Source organism: Neomonachus schauinslandi, chromosome 1 (assembly GCF_002201575.2).
Source record: "Neomonachus schauinslandi chromosome 1, ASM220157v2, whole genome shotgun sequence".
Lineage (NCBI taxonomy): Eukaryota > Metazoa > Chordata > Mammalia > Carnivora > Phocidae > Neomonachus > Neomonachus schauinslandi.
This window is the reverse complement of record NC_058403.1, coordinates 20,340,390-20,360,149: the sequence shown is the minus strand read 5'-3', so window position 1 is coordinate 20,360,149 and position 19,760 is coordinate 20,340,390. Positions and strand designations below refer to the sequence as shown.

Sequence of the window (19,760 nt, the reverse complement as noted above, 5' to 3'; positions counted from 1 at the left end):
GATAGATAGATAGATAGATAGATAGATAGATAGATAGATAGATAGATAGATAGTTTTTTTTGTTTTGTTTTTACAGCAGCAGTAAGAAACCAATGCAGTGGTACAGGAAGCCTTGAAAAGCATTTTGATATGTTTGTGGGGGAGGAAACAAATATTTTGCAGGATAGCACATAATAGAGTTCAAAGAACTGTAGAAATGTTTATTTTCCCTCAAAAGCCTCTAATCAGAGAAAAGATTAGGTTGTAAAAGGAAGGTCACACTGGTAACAAGTTCCAGAATAGATAAAAAAGATCTCCCTCAAACTCATCTGCTTTTAGCTACCAAACTCTTCCCCTTCTCTTTTCATGCAAATTTCTAAAAAGAGTTCTTTACACTTTTTATCTATAGTTGAATATAGAAAAAATATATGGAATTTTTATTATGCTTACATTTTTATGTTATACATCCTTCTAATTTATTTGTTCATTTAACAGTCCTGGAATTTTACCTTTACATCTAGATTGCATGTGATCTTGCACTGATCATCAATGATCTCCAGATTCCTTATAAGATTTCTTAGAAGATATCCATTGTTACGTTGTCCCCCAAATTAAAGCAAGATGAGAAAACATTAAAAAAATATTTTCACAGTTTTATTGAGAAATAATTGACATACATCACTGCATACACCTCGATGGCTTAATCTACATATATTGTGAAATGATTACCACAGCAGGTTCACCTAACATCCATTTTCTCATATAGATGGGATAAAAAGAAAAGAAAAAAAAAAGGAAAATTATTTTCTATTTGTGCTAAGTGCATTAGGATTTACTCTCTTAACATCTTTCCTATATATTATACAGCGGTGTTAGCTCTCTAGTCATCATGTTGTACATTATACATCCCTAGGACTTATTTGTCTTATAACTGGAAGTTTGTGCTTTGACCACTTCTCCAATTTCCCTTGTGCCTCTGGTGACCATTAAGTCTGACCTCTAAGAGAAACACAAGAAGGGATAATTTCTGAACCTCTCAAGTTTGCAAAAGGAGATTTTTCCTATAAAATGTAGAATATAATCATACATTGACCATCAAACTAAGTCCTAGAGAGGTAGTGTGAAAGCATTCAGTTACTGCATGATTTTTATATGAAGTATTTGATGTACTTGTTATATCGATTATGATTTCAAAGGTATTGAAATATACTGGCTGAGGCTTTTGCAGATGCTATCATTCAATTTTATCCTCATATTTTCATTAAGATCACAGACTGTAGGGAATAAAAAAATCTTTTTATAGCAAAACAGCTTTTTTCTATCCCCAATATTATAGTAGGGATGAGCTAAAATGTAAGAGAACAACTGGGAGAAGAGAAAAATTTAGCAAAAGCTAAACCCAGACAAGAAGGTGGGACGGTCCACAGCTTTCTATCCCACCTGAATCAGGTGTTCACAGACAGATTTAAATACTCCATGTGTAATATTGTGAATATTACATGCAGTGATATTTAAATAAGAGAAAAACAACTTTTTATCCCGTATACATTGTTAAATCATATAGAATCTGGTAAACTTTTCAGAAGTTTGACACAATTACTATATGGATCATCCAAACATTTTAAAATATTATCCATCCACTGCACCATTCAGGAAATGAAAAGAGATATTGATTATTGCATTATGAAAATACATATTTATTGTTTAGTATTCATATTAACAAAACAATTACCCTCAACTTATCAATGAAGTATCTGATAATTATTATGATGTAATGAATGTAATGATTGATGTTCCTTTTTTTTTTTTAAAAGATTTTATTTATTTGACAGAGAGAGATACAGCGAGAGAGGGAACACAAGCAGGGGGAGTGGGAGAGGGAGAAGCAGGCTTCCCGCCGAGCAGGGAGCCTGATGCGGGGCTCGATCCCAGGACACTGGGATCATGACCTGAGCCGAAGGCAGACGCTTAACGACTGAGCCACCCAGGCGCCCCTGAATGTAATGATTGATGTTCTAATAACAGTAATGATACCATGGTATTTCCAACTAACATTTAAAACTGTAATTACCATGACATTGAGGAGAGAACAATTGATAAATACATGGAATTTTTATTATGCTTACATTTTTATGTTATACATCCTTCTATTTTACTTTTATTTATTTAGCATTTAAATAATGTTGCAAAAGGGAAATCGTAATGAACAAATCAACTTAATTTTCTTCCAGTACTAGCAGTACAAATGACACTAGATTATATTCTCATTTTCTTTTAAATCGGGCAGATAAGAAAGCAGGATGAAGAGTAATCATTGAGCTCTTGTTCATTTTCATAGTGAAGCCACAAGGCAAGATTCTCAACACCCAATTTTTCGTTGCCCCCAAGGTATTTTGGTGACTGGTAGTAAAATTGCCAGGAAGCTCTTTATGAACATGTCTGATAACTTTTGAAATTTATTTTTGGGGCGCCTGGGTGGCTCAGTTGGTTAAGCGACTGCTTTCGGCTCAGGTCATGATCCTGGAGTCCTGGGATCGAGTCCCGCATCTCCCTGCTCGGCAGGGAGCCTGCTTGTCCCTCTGACCCTCCCCCCTCTCATGTGCTCTCTCTCTCTCTCTCTCTCTCTCTCTCTCATTCTCTCTGGCTCAAATAAATAAATAAAATCTTTAAAAAAAGAAAGAAATTTATTTTTGTTTCCCGTTTTCTTCTTCCTTCTTTCCTCCCTCCCCTCCTTCCCTCTCTTCTTCCCTCCTTTCCCTTGTGTTTATTGTGTTAAATCTATTTAGTTGAGCCTGTCAGAATGATTAGGAAAGACCGTTCATTTGCATCGGTTACTGTTTATATTCACAGCTACAGGTTGCACTGAAGAGCTTCCTCTAATTCATTTAAAAAGTCAGTAGGAAATAACCCTGATTAAAGACAACAGACACAAGTGAAATGTAAAATGAGGACAATTTCTATTATTTTGCCACACTCTTATCTGTGATTTGTTTTCACTGTTTTCTAAGTGTCATGTGTGCCCAGATGAAAATTATAAAAGAAACAAATAACTAATAATTAGGCAGGTAAAAGGAGAGAGGAGAAACTCAAATACAGGTGTTCTCTTCATACGCATCCTACTTAGCAGCAAGCTAAGTATTTTACATTTTCTCATACATTCCTGTTGAATTTTGTAGATTGCTTATGATAACTGAAATTCTTGCAAATGCTTTAAAGAAGCCTCTTCAAGTTTGAGCATTTTACCCAGTAGGGCTGCTTTGACAGAAAGTGCCAATTAAAAACACTAGAAAAAAAATAAGGAGAATTTGCCTCAAAAAAACAAAACAAAAAAACATAGAACATTTTATAAATATGGGTTAAAAGAGGGGAACAGATAACTTTTGAGTCAATTTTCTGTATAGTCTTTGAAAATATTCTTGAGACTCAATAGAATTAGAGCAAACAAAAATAAAAGAACTTGTAATACACACAGCTACAAAAATAGACAAGTCTAAAGCAAATAAGGAAATAACTATGATAATATTTGTAAAACATTTATGTATTCTTGAAATTTTTGTCCATCATACAAATGCAGTATGATATTCAAGCATTTAATGAACTTACAATCACTAGTATTGTTCCTATAAACATTCATAGGGTAGAAAAAGTATCTAAGTATAAGAATAGATGCATTCCCAGAGTAAAACTGAAAAGAATACACAAAACAGAAATTATAGGATTGTTATTTGTATAAGAAAGAACACATAAATAAAATATATACTTCCTATCACTTTGCTTAAGGAATATTACTACTACTTATTTATATCAGGGCTTACAATATATAGTGCAATGTAAGAGATAACTACATACTTCTGTGGCTAAAGAGCAATTTATAAGTACTAATCTTATATTACAGTCTTATCTTGGTTATATTTTATAATATACGTTTACGATGTTAATGTATTTTTTAAGATTTTTATTTATTTATTTTAGAGAGAGAGGGAGAGCACAAGCAGGGGAAGCTGCAGGCAGAGGGAGAAGCAGGCTTCCCGCTGAGAAAGGAGCCCTATGTGGGATTCCATTCCAGGACCCTGGGATCATGACCTGAGCCAAAGGCAGATGCTTAGCCAACTGAGCCACCCAGGTGTTCCAGAGGGAGAGAATCATCAAGCAGACTCTCCCATGACCTATGAAATCACTACCTGAGCTATACCTATGCCCCATAGAATATTAATGTAGTGAGACAATTTGCATCCCCACCAAAATACTTGAAAACTAGAAGGATTTTTATATCAGAGTCTCACTTATAGGGTCAAATAGTTTTAACAGTGCTGATGGGGTACACTTGGTAGAAAAACAGTTTGATCTCTGCATGCACTTAATAGAGCAGATGATGCATCTGTGGTATTCTCTTATGATGCTCTGCTTCCTAAGAAATGCACCCATTTATGGTAATAATATAGAAAACAAACAGGTAGTAAAAATAGTGATAGTTCAAATTAAGGAAAAATGAGGGCTTATCTAATATATAAAATATCTTTAGTGAAATAAAGTTTTCTAATATTCAAGGTGATTCAATTGCTAACTAACAAAACAAAGGGAGGAATTGAGAAAATATATTTTGAAAGGTTATACAAAAAGCATGAACAGTGAATGATTTTATGGAAATATCAAGAAGGACTAAAGAGTATAGAAAAAGAAGTAATAAAGTAATGAATAAAAAATAACTTTTCATTTTTACATCCTTTGATACTTGGAATTTTAATACTTGGAATTTTAAACAAACATGTATGAGTTTAAATTTAAATTCAGAAGTATGACTCAGTTCTTCCATTTCCCAAAAGAAAAAAAAACTACAAATATTACTTAGAGTATATATTAAATATTATTGACAATACCAATTTAACTATGCATATGTATTACTTGATATGGGTAAATAGAAAAATCAACATGTCCTTGATTAAGGAATGTTATAAGGAGAGCAAATCTCATCAAATCAATACAATGTCAATCAAAATACCATTTGAATTTTTTTGGAACTTAGTATTTCTAAATCCCATGAAGGATGAAAGAATTAGAATAGTCAAGACATATTAAAGCAAAACTGAAGAATAGTATGGGGGAGGCTCAAGGGGTTTTCATTATCACTCATGAAATGTATATTAAATTTGCTTTAAAAATAAGTTAAATAAACAATGTGGCATTGGAAGATCCATGTAACAGACAAAATTTTGTACATTTAATAACAACAGCTGACATTTATTGAGTACTTTCTGTGTATTCCAGGTACTTAAATATATTATATACTGGTTGGTACCTATAAGGGAGACACTATGATTATTTCAGTTTTACAGTTGAGTAAACCCAGTTTCACAGAAATTCATATCTCACCCAAGATCGATGTCATGCAGCTAAATACCATCTGATACAGGACAGGCTGCTTTCAGAGGAATGTCAGAAGTGCTGATCCATTGGCCAGGAATGTCCTCCCTACTTGATCTCTTGGCAAACACATTTTCATTTTTCAAGCCCTTTTCAAGAATAAGTAAACATTTTCCTTTCAAATAGGATGTAGTTAGGCTTTAGAATCATTTATATTTTTTAATTCTTAAACCATGTTTTATTTGAAGTCTGGTTCTTAAGTCTAGTTCTTGAATTATTTCAATGTTGCATTTCTCCTTCAACTATTGTGTTGAAAAATAAATATCACCCCTAATTTTTACCTGACAGCAACTTACAAATTTCACATGCACAAAGTGAGACTATCAGATTTGTGAGTCCTAGTATGAAACCATTATTTGACTAAAGGTATAGAAGCTTTAAGGAAAGATTCTTAGGGACAAAATTAATCATAATTCAAATTTGTTAATTCCAACTCTATATCCCCAGGAAGATCACGGATAACAGGAGTTATTTCAGGCAGCTCCAATGTTGTATATTTATAGTGAAGTAAAATTACTCACTGCAAAATTATTCAGAATGTATAGGATCAAGACAAAGTACGTAGATGTTCTTAAGAGATAGTTTAATGAAGTGGTGGAAGTGAAATGGTTAATCTCACCTCAAAAATCAATATATTCTGTACTTTTCAACAAATGGCAAAATTACTGCTGAAGATTTGACTTTCCAATGTCTGTTTTTACCTGTCATCAAAAATACTTTTACTTCATGCTAAGGAGGTTACAAATGAATAGATCCCAGCTTATCTTGTATCTTTTCATTATAATCACTGATGCCTTTCTGAAGATATATCATGATCCCTGTCAACATATATATGAACCACTCCCATCTCATTGCAAACCATCTCCTGCCCTGACGGCTAAGCACACAAAGTTATCTTGAATTATTAGCTCTGTTTTAGATGTGAGAGTCTTCTGACCTGAGACTTAATCATACTCTTTATTTGGAATAATCTGAGTATATAGTAAGGTATAAGCTTAATATAAATATGCTATAACTAATTATGTCAGTGTGAGTGGAAGATGAAATTTATACTATTTGGCCAAATGCAGCTTGGTAAACATGAAATATAAGTCAATAATAAGTATCCTCAAATATTGGTGCTTTGATCATTCTTAATTTTGATGCAATATGGACTTATATAAAACCTTTTAGTCATTTTACATGTATTTCTAGTTTTCTTGGATTCAGCAGAACTTTCCCTTATTTAGAAAATGTTTTAACTTCTATTTTAGTTTTCAAATAATCATTCCTCACATTTATTATTACAAATATTTAAAATCACTAAATGTCTACAAAATCACTGAGTATCTACTTCGTGCATGTGAAATTTATAAAGGTGCTGCTGCAACTCCTCATTAACTAGGGATATGATTATTATGTGTTGAAAATTTTGAAGATTAATTACATAGATACATCTCATTTTGTAAGATTATCTTCTCTTTATCTATCCATCATCAATCTTTTCTAATTACATATACACTTGAATATGGGAAAAGAGAAATGTATCTTAAGGTGTATTTATCAATTTCTGGAGGGCAGATTGAGAATATTATTTAAATTATCTTTTTTATCCATTTATATTGGAAAAAAGATGCTAAAAATTATATAACTTATCTGGAATAATTTCTTCCATGGTCTGATATTTATTTGCCCTAACCTATTCCCTATTGCTATACCTTATGTTATTCAAGCTAATTCTGTAATAAATATACAAATCTGAAGACATATTGATTTATGGATGCTTGGATATCTACATTCTGCTTGTGGAACATCATACGTTACTTGGTTCCCTAACTTCAGCCAATTCAAAAATTGGCAGAAATAGCATGTAAAGAGAGTCAATTTTTAATTTTATAAATGATTAATTACATTAAAAGCTATATTAATAACAAACCAATGAGTCCAGTTTGGTTGAAGAGCATCGCAATGGAAAAGTAGGGATGGGAAGTAAACAAATTTCAGCTCTACAACCAGGAATTCTAAATGACCAGAAGCTACTAACTGGACACAGGTGGCTGTTCTCTCAGGAGAGCACTTCATAATAGGTTTTAAATGAGGAAATGGGAATCATCAGTTTTAGATACTTTTGAAATCTCGCAAGTGTGAAAGCCTTCATACATCATAACTGGAATAATGAGAAGTGATTAATAAATGTCATTTACATAAATGAGTTGCCAGATGTATCCAATCCTCAAGTGAGCAAGAGAAAAAAACGCAAAAGAACCTCATAAAACATGTCATAACAGTTTGTGACAACTTATGTTAAACCACAGAAATGATTCCAGTTTCCCAAATAATGTAATTTTAGAAAGCTATTTATTTATGAGAATAAATCCAAGTTCCATATTTTAGCATTTGAAAAATTACATTTTTCTTCTATCTCAAAGCATAATTATAAACAAACCAAAAACAAAAATATGCATAAAATATAATGAATCCTTCAATCAAATTAACAAAGAAGAGAGGAATATATAAATGTACTCCAGTGAAAATAAGAGATCTAAAAGAAAAAATAGTCCTTTGATATGTTTACTAAGAAAAACAATTTAAAGTAGTTAATTTCTTAGATTTTAATTTTAAAGCTAAATACAATTTAGTTAATCTATGCCATGATGCATGTTATTGGGTGGTCATTATGAAGTTAAATTTTAGAAAATCATGCTAAAATAGCAAGTTTTATTTTTCCTATAAGAAAACCAATCTCTGGCTAAGATTCAACATTTTAATATATTTTATAAGGAATAGGGTTTTTTTGCGCAGGGGCCATGCTAATCTTCTCTGTATCGTTCCAATTTTAGTATATGTGCTGCCGAAGCGAGCACAGGAATAGGGTTTTTTTAATTTTAATAGAAACTGTGTGGCCCAACCACAATAAAAGCATAATAAAATCATATTTAATAAATATGATGATTTAACCATTTTCCTATCAGGTAAATTTTGGTCTCATGTCAATGGGTCTCTCAGTGCTCCTCAATGTCAAAACAGGTTCTGCTATTTTTAAATATTCACCAAAGGTTTTATTTTACTTTTTACTGGTGGGAATGATAGGGATTTTTAAATTAGACTGTGTCCCACCCATAAAATTTTTGGATTACTGGGTAGTGATCCAGGCTTGGTTTTCTTTATATCCTCTATAGTTTATTTAACATGTAATGAGTGTGAGATGCACTGTGTTATTTGATACTAATCAATATTTCTTTGCTTAAAACAATATGTATCCATTCATTATTGTGCATGTGTGTGTTTGTATTTTAGAATATATCAAATGCAAGACACTGTGTACCATGAGTAACATAACGTTAGATAAAATGCTATCTTCTTAACTAAAAGCTTTAAAACTAGGGGACACTCTTTGGTCATTTTATCTTCTCTTAATGTTAAATATGGATAACCCTAAAATCAATTTTTCCAAAATAAAACTGGCTCTTAAATGTCCATTTACTACTTCACTCATGAATGTTTCACCTGAATATAATATTAAGTTCAGCACCCTGAACTCAATATGCCCTAAGTGAAACTGATCATCATCTTTCCTAAAATATTTATTTCTTCTGATTTTCCTATCTCCTTCAATGAAGAGATAATCCCGTCTTCTGCCCTCCACTGTGCTGTCTGGAATATCCTGTGATTGCTGAACCTGGAGGAGCCATCTTCAATAATGAGCTGGCCTTGGGAACACAAAGAGAGCACCAAGAAGCAATGACATAGAGGAAGCATATAATTTTTGTATTTCAGCAGCATGCCACCACTTTCTGATTTTTATAAGTAAATCATGCAAAAATCTTATTTTCACAACATTATTTCACTCATATCTAAACGTAATTTTAACAAATACATATTCACTATCCCTTTCCCCTTTCTTGTATTACTTACAAGTAATCCTAACACCAAACTATCCTACTTGTTTTTAGAGTATATCTTAGCATTCATTTTTTCAAACACATATTTAATGTTTGCCAGCCAGTTTACTATGTGCCAAGTAAAAGAAAAATGAAAAGTTCTATCATCATGGATCTTAGATTTTAGTTGGAAAAGATAGAAAATAAATAATAAAATTACAGTATGTCAAATAGTGAAATATAGAATATAGTCTTTTATTTGCATTACTTTATGGTATGAAAAATTACATATACTAGAATTATATTTACTTGATCAAGCAATGCTTTCTTTTATTATTCAAATGAATTTGATTTAGTACCATAGAGGGAAATGTGGCTTGAAACTTTGTCTTCAGAAATAGGTGGATTCTAAGATGGCTTTGCTGAAATCTGTTTGCATACAGAGCTTTAGAAGATGTGGGAAGAATAAAAAGTAAGTAAGGGGATCAGGTAGGATGAGCTTCTTCAGAAACAATTAAAAAAAAAAAAATCCGCGTAGCCATTAGTTGAGAGAAGAGATTAAGAACACCATGTTCTCAGCCTCTATCTGGGTTCTGGGGAAGAAAAATGATAAATTCAAAAATCAAAATTAATAATTATTTCATATAACCAAAGGATATGCAAGCATCCCTGTTTTTTTTTTTTGGGGGGGGGGGGTTTGTTTATTTTGTTTTATTTTGTTTTGAGATATTTCTATCCATGTCAACCAAAGCGGAAAGTCCAATTTTCCTTCCCTTTGCCACGGACCATTACCTAGATTCAGCCCTTGGGTGGTCCAAGTCAGCAGATCACATTGTAACAGTAACAACTAAGCCATTATAATAGAACCAGAGCCTTCTGTTTCTAGCCACACCTCCGAGCCATGGAAACACTTGTCATGCTTTTTGTCAAAGTATTGGCACCACCAGTGACTTCAAGGAGTATGCACTGCTTGGCATTGGATCAGCCTCAAAACAAGGCTGTAATTCATCAGTCTGAGAGAAGTGGCGGAGGACATACCATGACTGAGAGCAGATACCACAGTGAAACTGTTAAGACATACTTTACAGGTTCTGCAAAATTTTGGAGTGGGAGTCTCTTGCTGGGAACTGGAATTCCTACATAAAACGGTGGTGACAAGAATAAAGATATGGGCGCCTCGGTGGCTCAGTTGGTTAAGTGACTGCCTTCGGCTCAGGTCATGATCCTGGAGTCCCTGGATGGAGTCCCGCATCAGGCTCCCTGCTTGACAGGGAATCTGCTTCTCCCTCTGACCCTGCCCCCTCTCATGTGCTTTCTCTCATTCTCTCTCTCTCAAATAAATAAATAAAATCTTAAAAAAAAAAGAATAAAGATAATCTGAGTTTGATTTGTTTTACCTGTACACATTTGAGAATTAGATTGGCTTTGCTATTTTATTAGTTATGATGCACTACATTAATGGTGTTAGCATAAAAAATAAGAATGGCCCAACATATTTATCCTGTGAGATCAGTTGCATTTATATTACCTTTGCTATGTTTTGTAAGATTTTATATAGCCCAGTCTTTCCCTAGAACATTTTGAAAGGAAATGTGAGAAAAAATATGTGCCTGATAGTTTAGCATGTTTTTCCTCTGTATTTTATTCAGTTGCTTTTCAAGTTTTTTCTTTTATAAAACATGCCCATCTATGTTTTTATCTAAGTTTTAGCATGTTTAGGTCTTTGATGCTTGTTTAGTTAATTTTTGTATATGGGGTAAAGAAGTGGTCCATCTTCATTCCTTTGGATGTGAATATGCAGTTTTCCCAGCATCATTTATTATTTATTGAATAATCATTTATTATTTCCCCACCGAATTGCCTTAACACCCTTGTCAAAATCAATTATCCATAGATATAAGGATTTATTTCCAGATTCTAAATTCTACTTTACTGTCCTCCTATGTATCAGTCATTATTCAGGTATCACCCTGTCTTGATTACTGTAGCTTTATAGTAAGTATTGAAATAGGAAGTATGGGTCCTCCAAATTTGTTTTTCTTTTTCAGATTGGTTTGGCTATTCTAGGTTCTTTGCATACTTACTTGAATTTTAGTATTACCTTATCAATTTCTTCCCAAAAGCCCAGCTGGGATTTTTATAGGAATTGTGTTGAATCTGCAGATTAATTTGCTTCTTGGCAGTATTAAGTGTCCTAATCAATGAACATTGGATTTTCTTTTTCATTTATTCAGGTCTTCCTTGATTTCTTTCAAAGACATTTTGCAATTTTCAGTCTACAAGTTTTCCCATTTATTCTTTCTAATGATACTGTAAATGGGAATCTTTAAAATTTCATTTTTGTATATTTCATTACTGTGTATAGAAATTCAGCTGAGGGGCACCTAGGTGGCTCAGTCCTTAAGCATCTGCCTTCAGCTCAGGTCATCCTGGAATCGAGCCCCACATTGGGCTCCCTGCTCAGGGGGAGGCCTGCTTCTCCTTCTCCCACTCCCCCTGCTTGTGTTCCCTCTCTTGCTGTCTCTTCTCTCTTTCAAATAAATAAATAAAATCTTTAAAAAAAAAAGAAATTCAGTTGATTTTTACATATTAATCTTATAGCCTGTTTTCTTACTGAACTCATTTATTAGTACCACTTCAATAAAATGAGTATCACAATAAAGTGAGTCGAATGAATTTTTTGGCTTCCCAGTACCTATAAAGGTTTTATTTACACTATACTGCCGTCTCTTAAGTGTATAATAGCATCATGTCCAAAAAATGTACATACCTTAATTAAAAAAAATTATATTGTTAAAAAATGCTAACCATCATCTGAGATTTCAGTGGTCATAATCTTTTTTCTGGTGGAGGGTCCTGTCTTGATGTGGATGACTGCTGACCATGGTGGTGTGGGCTGAAGTTTGGGTGGCTCTGTCAATTTCTTAAAGTAAGCCAACAATGACATTTGCTGCATTGATGAACTGGCTTCAACCTAAAATCACCAGGTGCATTAGTCCCTAACAAGAGAGTCAGTCTCTCCTTTGAAGCTTTGAATGCAGACATTCACTTCTCTTCTCTTGCTATGGAAGTCCTAGATGACATCTTCTTCCAATAGAAGGCTGTTTGACCTACACAGAAAATCTGTTGTTTAGTGTAGCCAGCTTTGTTAATTATCTTAGCTAGATCTTCTAGATAACTTGCTGCAACTTCTACATCTGCACTTGCTGCCTCACCTCGCACTTTGATGTTACGGAGATGGCTTTTTTTCTTAAACCTCATGAATCAACCTCTGCTAGCTTCCAACTTTTCTTCTGTGTCCTCCTTACCTCTTTCAGCCCTCATAGAATTGAAGAGAGGAAGGGTCTCGCTCTGGATTAGGCTTTGGTTTAAAGGAATCAAATTATGGCTGTTTTAATCTTCTAGCCAGACCACTAGAACTTTCTCCATATCAGCAAAAAAACTGTTTCACTTTCTTATCAATCATGTGTTTACTGGTTTACTGGACTAGCACTTTTAATTTCTTTCAAGAACTTTCTTTTCCTTTGCATTCACTATTTGGCTAACTGACACAAGAGGCCTAGTTTTGGCTTATCTTGTCTTTTGACAGCCATCCTCATTAAGCTTAATCTTTTCTAGCTTTGCATTTAAAAGTGAGAGATGCACAATCTCTCACTTAAGCTCATTAAGCTTAATCTTTTCTAGCTTTGCATTTAAAAGTGAGAGATGTTCCTTTTACTTGAACACTTAGAGACCATTGTGGAGTTAGTACTTGCCTTAATTTCCATATTGTTGTATCTCAATGAATAGGGGAGTCCTGAGAAGAGGGAGAGAGAAAAGGGCAATAATCAAGTTGGGGGGTGGGGGGGCAGCCAGAACACACATATCTACTGATTAAGTTCACTCTCTTGATAAGCGTGCTCTTTGTGGTGTCAGGAAGCAAATACAGTAATGCATTAAAGATCACTGATCACAGACCACCATAACAAATAAAATAATAATGAAGAAGTTTGAAATACTGCTTATTTACCAAAATGTGACGCAGACATGAAGTGAGCAAGTGCAGTTGGAAAAACGGTGCTGATAGACTTGTTCAATTTACGGTTGCCACAAATCTTCAATTTGTAAAAAACAAAACAAAAAAACAAAAAACAAAACAAACAAAAAAAACCCACTTTATGTGCCAAAGTTCAGTAAAGCGAGGTGCAATAAAACCATGTATGCCTGTAGAAATTTCCTTTTTCCTTTCCATACTTGATGTTCTTTATTTCATTTTCTTGCTTAAATGCCCTGACTAAAATCTTCAGTAAAATGTTGAATAGAAGTGGCAAGAGAGGACATCGCTGTGTTGTTCCTAAACCTATGGGCAATGATTTCGGCCTTTCACCATTAAGTATGATGTTCTCTCGGGGCGCCCAGGTGGCTCAGTCGGTTAAGCGTCTGCCTTAGGCACAGGTCATGATCCAGGGTCCTGGGATTGAGCCCCATATCAGGCTCCCTGCTCAGCGGGGAGCCTGCTTCTCCCTCTCCCTCTGCCTGCCTCTCTGCCTACTTGTGCTCTCTCTCTGTCAAAAAAATAAATAAAATCTTAAAAAAAAAAAACTTAAAAAAAAAGTATGATGTTCTCTCTTTTTCAGTAAATCTTCTTATCTTGGTTCTATTCTGCACCCGCTTCAGATGGGACTGTCCCACAGGGTTGCTGAGAGCTTCTGCCGCTATTACATGAGAACTTTCTGTATCTGGTTTGTATCCACTTGCATTCCTCCCTGTTCAAATCCACAATCTCCCTCTGGTCCACAGGCATCCTTGAATGTGTCTGCATACCGTTCTCAGAGTTGGAGAATTTCGTTGGCCTTCTGCCACCATTCTCAGACGGAAGTAAGCATGGATGGTGGCAGTGATATGTAGGATCGCTCTTCTGTAAGGACAGGAGATTAAGAAAAGATGAAACAAATTTTTTTTGTGTAATAGTGATGTTTTGTCTTATTCTGTCATGCCCATACCCATGATGCTGCCATTTCTACTTTGACATGTTCTCTGGAGATGCCTTTGATGCTCTTTACCAGGGACTGGTTGTATCCACTGCTAGATGCTGAAAGCCTGACAAAAGGTCCTATATGAACATCACATATTTCAAGAAAGATTCCTTTAAGCCTCTCGCCAACATTCTGCCCACCTTGTAAAGAGAGGGCCTAGGGCAACATATACTCTCCAACTCCCTTCTGGTTGTTCCAGGTTAAATAGCTCCGTTTTAATTTGGAGATGAGAGTAGGAGTAGATAAAAACAAGCACCCAAGGTTCTCTCTGCTTGAATATGAATATTCAAACTTAAAAGTTTCCTGGCTCTTTTCTCTGGTGTCATTTTTAACACCCTCCTCTGAGAAAAATCCCTGCCCCAAGATAGAATGCAAGAAGATTAAAGGGAAATAAAATACATCAATTAATAGCTCTTCATCATGGGCGCATGCATGTGCGTACACACACACACACACACACACACACTCCTAATTTCAGACTTTGTTGAATGTAATTGAAGCTTTAATTGCAGTTGAACTCAGGATTTTCTACAACCCATGAAGGCAGAAGGTTTTACTGTGCATAGTGGGTGAAATAAAAATTCTAATGAATATTAGGGGTAATTTTATCCTATAAAAATTTGTTTTGGAAGAAAAATATATCAGCATTAGATTGTCATTCTTATGGTGCCTTGTCATGAGCCATCAAGTCAATGCTCTAATTAAATTACTAATTAAAATAAATGTCTTTAGAAATATAAATTCCTGGGGCGCCTGGGTGGCTCAGTCGGATAAGTGGCCGACTCTTGATTTCGGCTCAGGTCGTGATCTCAGGGTCCTGGAATGGAGCCCCACATCAGGCTCTGCACTCAGCAGGGAGCCCCACCCCCTTTCATGCTCTCTCTCTCTCCCCATCTCTCTCTCTCTCTCTCAAATAAATAAATGAATCTTTTTAAAAAGAAATATAAATTCCTCTAACGGAGTACAATCTGTACATTCAAAAGTGTGTACAATCTGTACATTCAAAAGTGTGTGTGTGTATATATATATACACATATAATTGATTGATTAGTTGATTAGGCTTATTTTTTACAATGGAAGTGTATTCTTTTTTCAAAGTATGGTATTCTCAATCTGGAGACAGAGAAAGAGTTAATTCCTAGATTAAAAAAATCTAATCTATTTTCCAATTCTTCTAATTTAATTAGTATATTCTTCCAGAGTTGTAATCAAATGTGTTATGATTTGCCTACAAAATCTGGTCTTTATAGCTAGCTACACAATGCCTATTTTTTGAAATAAACTGTATTATTCATTAGTCTTGTTGTTAGTACCCAAAGTTGTGACAATTACAGGGTGACTGTTCAATGCATATTTATTGATGGCAAAAACCAATGAGACTTGGCATTGCCTCAACTTATCAATACCTTGCTTATCATATTACTATGGTAACTATTTGGTAAATCTTTTTGTGATTCTTCTTTTTAAAACTCTAACTCTGATGATAAGTGATGTTGAGCATCTTTTCATGTGTCTGTTAGCCATCTGGATATCTTCGTTAGAAAATTGTCTATTCATGTCTTCTGCCCATTTCTTAACTGGATTATTTAGTTTTGGGGTGTTGAGCTTGCTATGTTCTTTATATTTTATTCATTTGTTTGTTTGTTTATTGAGAGAGAGAGAGTGCACATGTGAGCAGGGGAGAGGGGTAGAGGGAGAGGGAGACAGAGAATTTTAAGCAGGCTCCAGGCCCAGCACAGAGCCCAAAGTGGGGTTCCATCTTGAAACCCTGAGACCATGACCTGAGCTGAAATCAAGGGTCAGATGCTTAACCAACCAGGTGCCCCAATAAGTTCTTTATAGATTTTGGATACTACCCCTTATTAAATATGTCACTTGCAAATATATTCTCCCATTCCATAGGCTGTCTTTTAGTTTTATTGATTTTTTCCTTTGCTGGGCAGAAACTTTTTATCTTGATGAAGTCTCAGTAGTTCATTTTTGCTTTTGTTTCCCTTGCCCGTGCTGATGTGTCTAGTAAGAAGTTGCTACAGCCAAGATCGAAGAGGTTTCTGCCTGTGTTTTCCTCTAGGATTTTGATGGTTTCCTGTCTCACATTTAGGTATTTCAACCATTATGAATTTATTTTTGTGTATGGTGTGTGAAAGTGGTCCAGTTTCATTCTTCTGCATGTGGCTGTCCAGTTTTCCCAGCACCATTTGTTGAAGAGACTTCTTTTCCATTGGATACTCTTTCCTGCTTTGCTGAAAATTAGTTGACCACAGAGTTTTGGGTCCATTTCTGGGTTCTCTATTCTCTTTCACTGATCTATGTGTCTGTTTTTGTGCAGTACCATACTGTCTTGATGACTACAGTTTTGTAATATAGCTTGGAATCCAGAGTCATGATGCTCCAGTTTTGTTTTCTTTTTTTTTTTTTTTTCTTTTTCAGGACTGCTATGGCTATTAGGGGTCTTTTGTGGTTCCATACAAATTTTAGGATTGTTTGTTCCAGCTCTGTGATAAATGCTGGTGGTATTTTGATAAGGATTGCATTAAATGTGTAGATTGCTTTGGGTAGTATACACATTTTAACAATGTTTGTTCTTCCAATCCATGAGCATAGGATGCTTTTCCATTTCTTTGTGCCCTCTTCAATTTCTTTCATAAGTGTTTTTTTTTAAATATTTTTATTTATTTATTTGAGAGGGAGAATGAGAGAGAGAGAGCATGAGAGGGGGGAGGGTCAGAGGGAGAAGCAGACTTCCTGTCGAGCAGGGACCCCGATGTGGGACTCGATCCTGGGACTCCAGGATCATGACCTGACCCGAAGGCAGTTGCTTAACCAACTGAGCCACCCAGGCGTCCCTTTCATAAGTGTTTTATAGTTTTCAGAGTACAGATCATTTACTTTGTGAATTATTAATAGATTTATTCCTAAGTATCTTATCATCATAGAAATACAAATCAAAACCATGATGAGATACCACATCACACCACTCAGAATGGCTAAAATTAACAACACAAGGAACAACAGGTGTTGGTGAGGATGCAGAGGAAGGGGAACCCTCTTGCACTGTTGGTGGTGCAGTCACTCTGGAAAACAATATCGAAGTTCCTCAAAAGTTAAAAATAGAACTACCTTATGATCTAGACCGAGCAATTGCAGTACTAGATATACAAAAATACAGATTCGAAGAGGTATCTGCACCCCAATGTTTATAGCAGCATTATTAACAATAGCCAAACTGTGGAGAGAGCCCAAATGTACATCAACTGATGAATGGATAATGAATATATATACATATAGATGATGATAGATAGATAGATAGATAGACAGATAAATAGATAGACAGATACTTTCATGTCTTCCCAGTGGCTCTTAAGAAGTTTTTGTTATAGGATGATTGTCTGTTTCTTATACAAAACTTGAGCACATTAAAAAAAATTGTTTATTATGTTCAATTAGCCAACATATAATAGATCATTAGTTTTTGATGTAGTGTTCAATGATTCATTAGTTGAGTATAACACCCAGTGATCATCACTCTTGAGCACTTTTAAGAATAATGTTTCTTGAAGTATAACTGATATACATTGTATTAGTTTCAGGTGTACAACATAATGATTTTATATTTGTATACATTGCAAAAATAATCACCACAATAAGTTTTGTTTACATCCATCACCATACACAGTTACCAATGTTTTTCTTGTGATGAGAACTTTTAAGATCTGCTGCCTTAGCAACTTTCTAGTAACTTCTATACAGTTATTAACTATAATCCCTGTGTTGGGCATCATATCCTTTTATAACTAGAAGCTTGTATTCTTTGTTGAAGCTCTCATTGTATTCATTTGTTCTTCTTCCAAGTTTGGTGAGCATATTTGTTACCATTATTTGAACTCTCTATCAGCTAAATTACTTGTCTCCATTTCATGAAGGTTTTTCCCTAAGGTTTTCCTTTTTGTTCTTTTGATTAGAACATACTTTGTTCCTTCATTTTGTTCAACTCTCTGTGTTTGTTTCTATATGTTAAGTGAAACAGCCACCTCAGTCTTGAAACGTTGGTCTTGTGTAGGAGAAAAACTTATCCTTCAACCCTGCCCTATCGCTTGATTGTCTCTCAATCCTTTGTAATTATCCAAGCAGCTTATTTTATTTTTAGTAGTTCCCTGTAGTTGAGGGTATGTCAAGACCAGTTAATGTCCCAAATGGGAGTCTAACACCTATATCAGGCTGACTGGAAACTGGACCCTCATGTAGCAGCTTTTAAAGAATGTAAATATATATAGTCCTGTGGGATCACAAGCATAAGCCCCACTGGCCAACAGAGCCAGGTGATCTGGAGATGTCTCCTGGGTTGCAGTGGGAAAAAATTAGGGCTCCATATGAATGCATAACCTCCTTTCTGGTAGATAACAATGAGTTGTATCAAAGTAGAAGGACAGTGCCAAGATGTTATCCTGAGCCTCCATTCTGTGAGAGCACATTCGTAGCCTCTAGATACCAAACATGAAGGCTGCCTTTAAGGCTGAAGCTCCTGGTCAAAAAATAGGCTTCTTTCACAGGAAGGCTGTGGGTGTGTTTCAGTGGACTGTGCAGTGCTTTGGGGGTGGTTGCCTGCCAAGAACTGTCTCTTTGATTGTTCCAGAGCCAGTGGGACTGAGGAATAAAAGCCCCCCAAGCCACTGGGGCCAGGTGATCAAAGTGTATCCCTTGAGGAGCAGCTGCAAAAGTCAGAGCACCAGACATAAAAAAGTGGGGCACCAGACACATGTAGGAGCTCCCCTCTGAGATATGCTAGTGCTCTGGAGCATGGCAGAGGGAGTCTAGAAGCATTCTTGGAGATCATTTTGATTCTTTCCACTTTTCTACTATTGTATTAATAGCCTAAATAAATAGATAAATAGGGAAGGCAAGAAAGCAAGAGAGAAAGAAAGAAGGAGGGAGGGAGGGAGAGAGGGAGGGAAAGAAAAAAGTGTGCTATGGTCTCCAGTTTTGTAACATGAATGAAGCTCAAACAGGAGCAACAAAGTTTCAGCTAACCAAGATAAAAATAAGGCAGCAAACCAAATAGTTGAGAGGGCTTTTGTTTGTTTCTTTCTTTCATTTGCTATTTTCTTGTATCTGTGGTGTGTGTGTGTATGTGTGTGTGTGTGTGTGTTTGTGTGTTTAAATCATTCTTAGGATGTAACACGGCATTATTCACTGAGTGAAGGATTCCCAGGAAAAATAAAGCCAATAGTGAAAAAAATATAGTTGTAATTCTAATGAAGACAAATAACCATCCTGCCTTCAAAGTAAAATAGACATGTCTCCAAAGAGTATACATAAATATGATAATATTATCTTTGTATCAACAAACCGTTTTCCAAACAGTATGTTTTCCCTTATCATATAATAACTGAACAATACAGACATAATCAGATATATTTGAGAAAAGGTAGAAAGTAAAATAAGAAAAAAAAAGAGAAAGTAAAATAAGAAAGTTTGTGAAAACAAA

The 19,760-nt window shown here is 35.0% G+C and overlaps 1 non-coding gene across 1 annotated transcript; it reads right to left on the bottom strand.

The window, feature by feature from the left end:
* Positions 1 to 8,137: 8,137 nt before the first annotated feature.
* LOC123326944 lies at positions 8,138 to 8,243 on the bottom strand. The gene has a single exon (XR_006541414.1). It is a non-coding gene; the product is annotated as a U6 spliceosomal RNA (small nuclear RNA).
* Between the last annotated feature and the right edge of the window lie 11,517 nt (positions 8,244 to 19,760).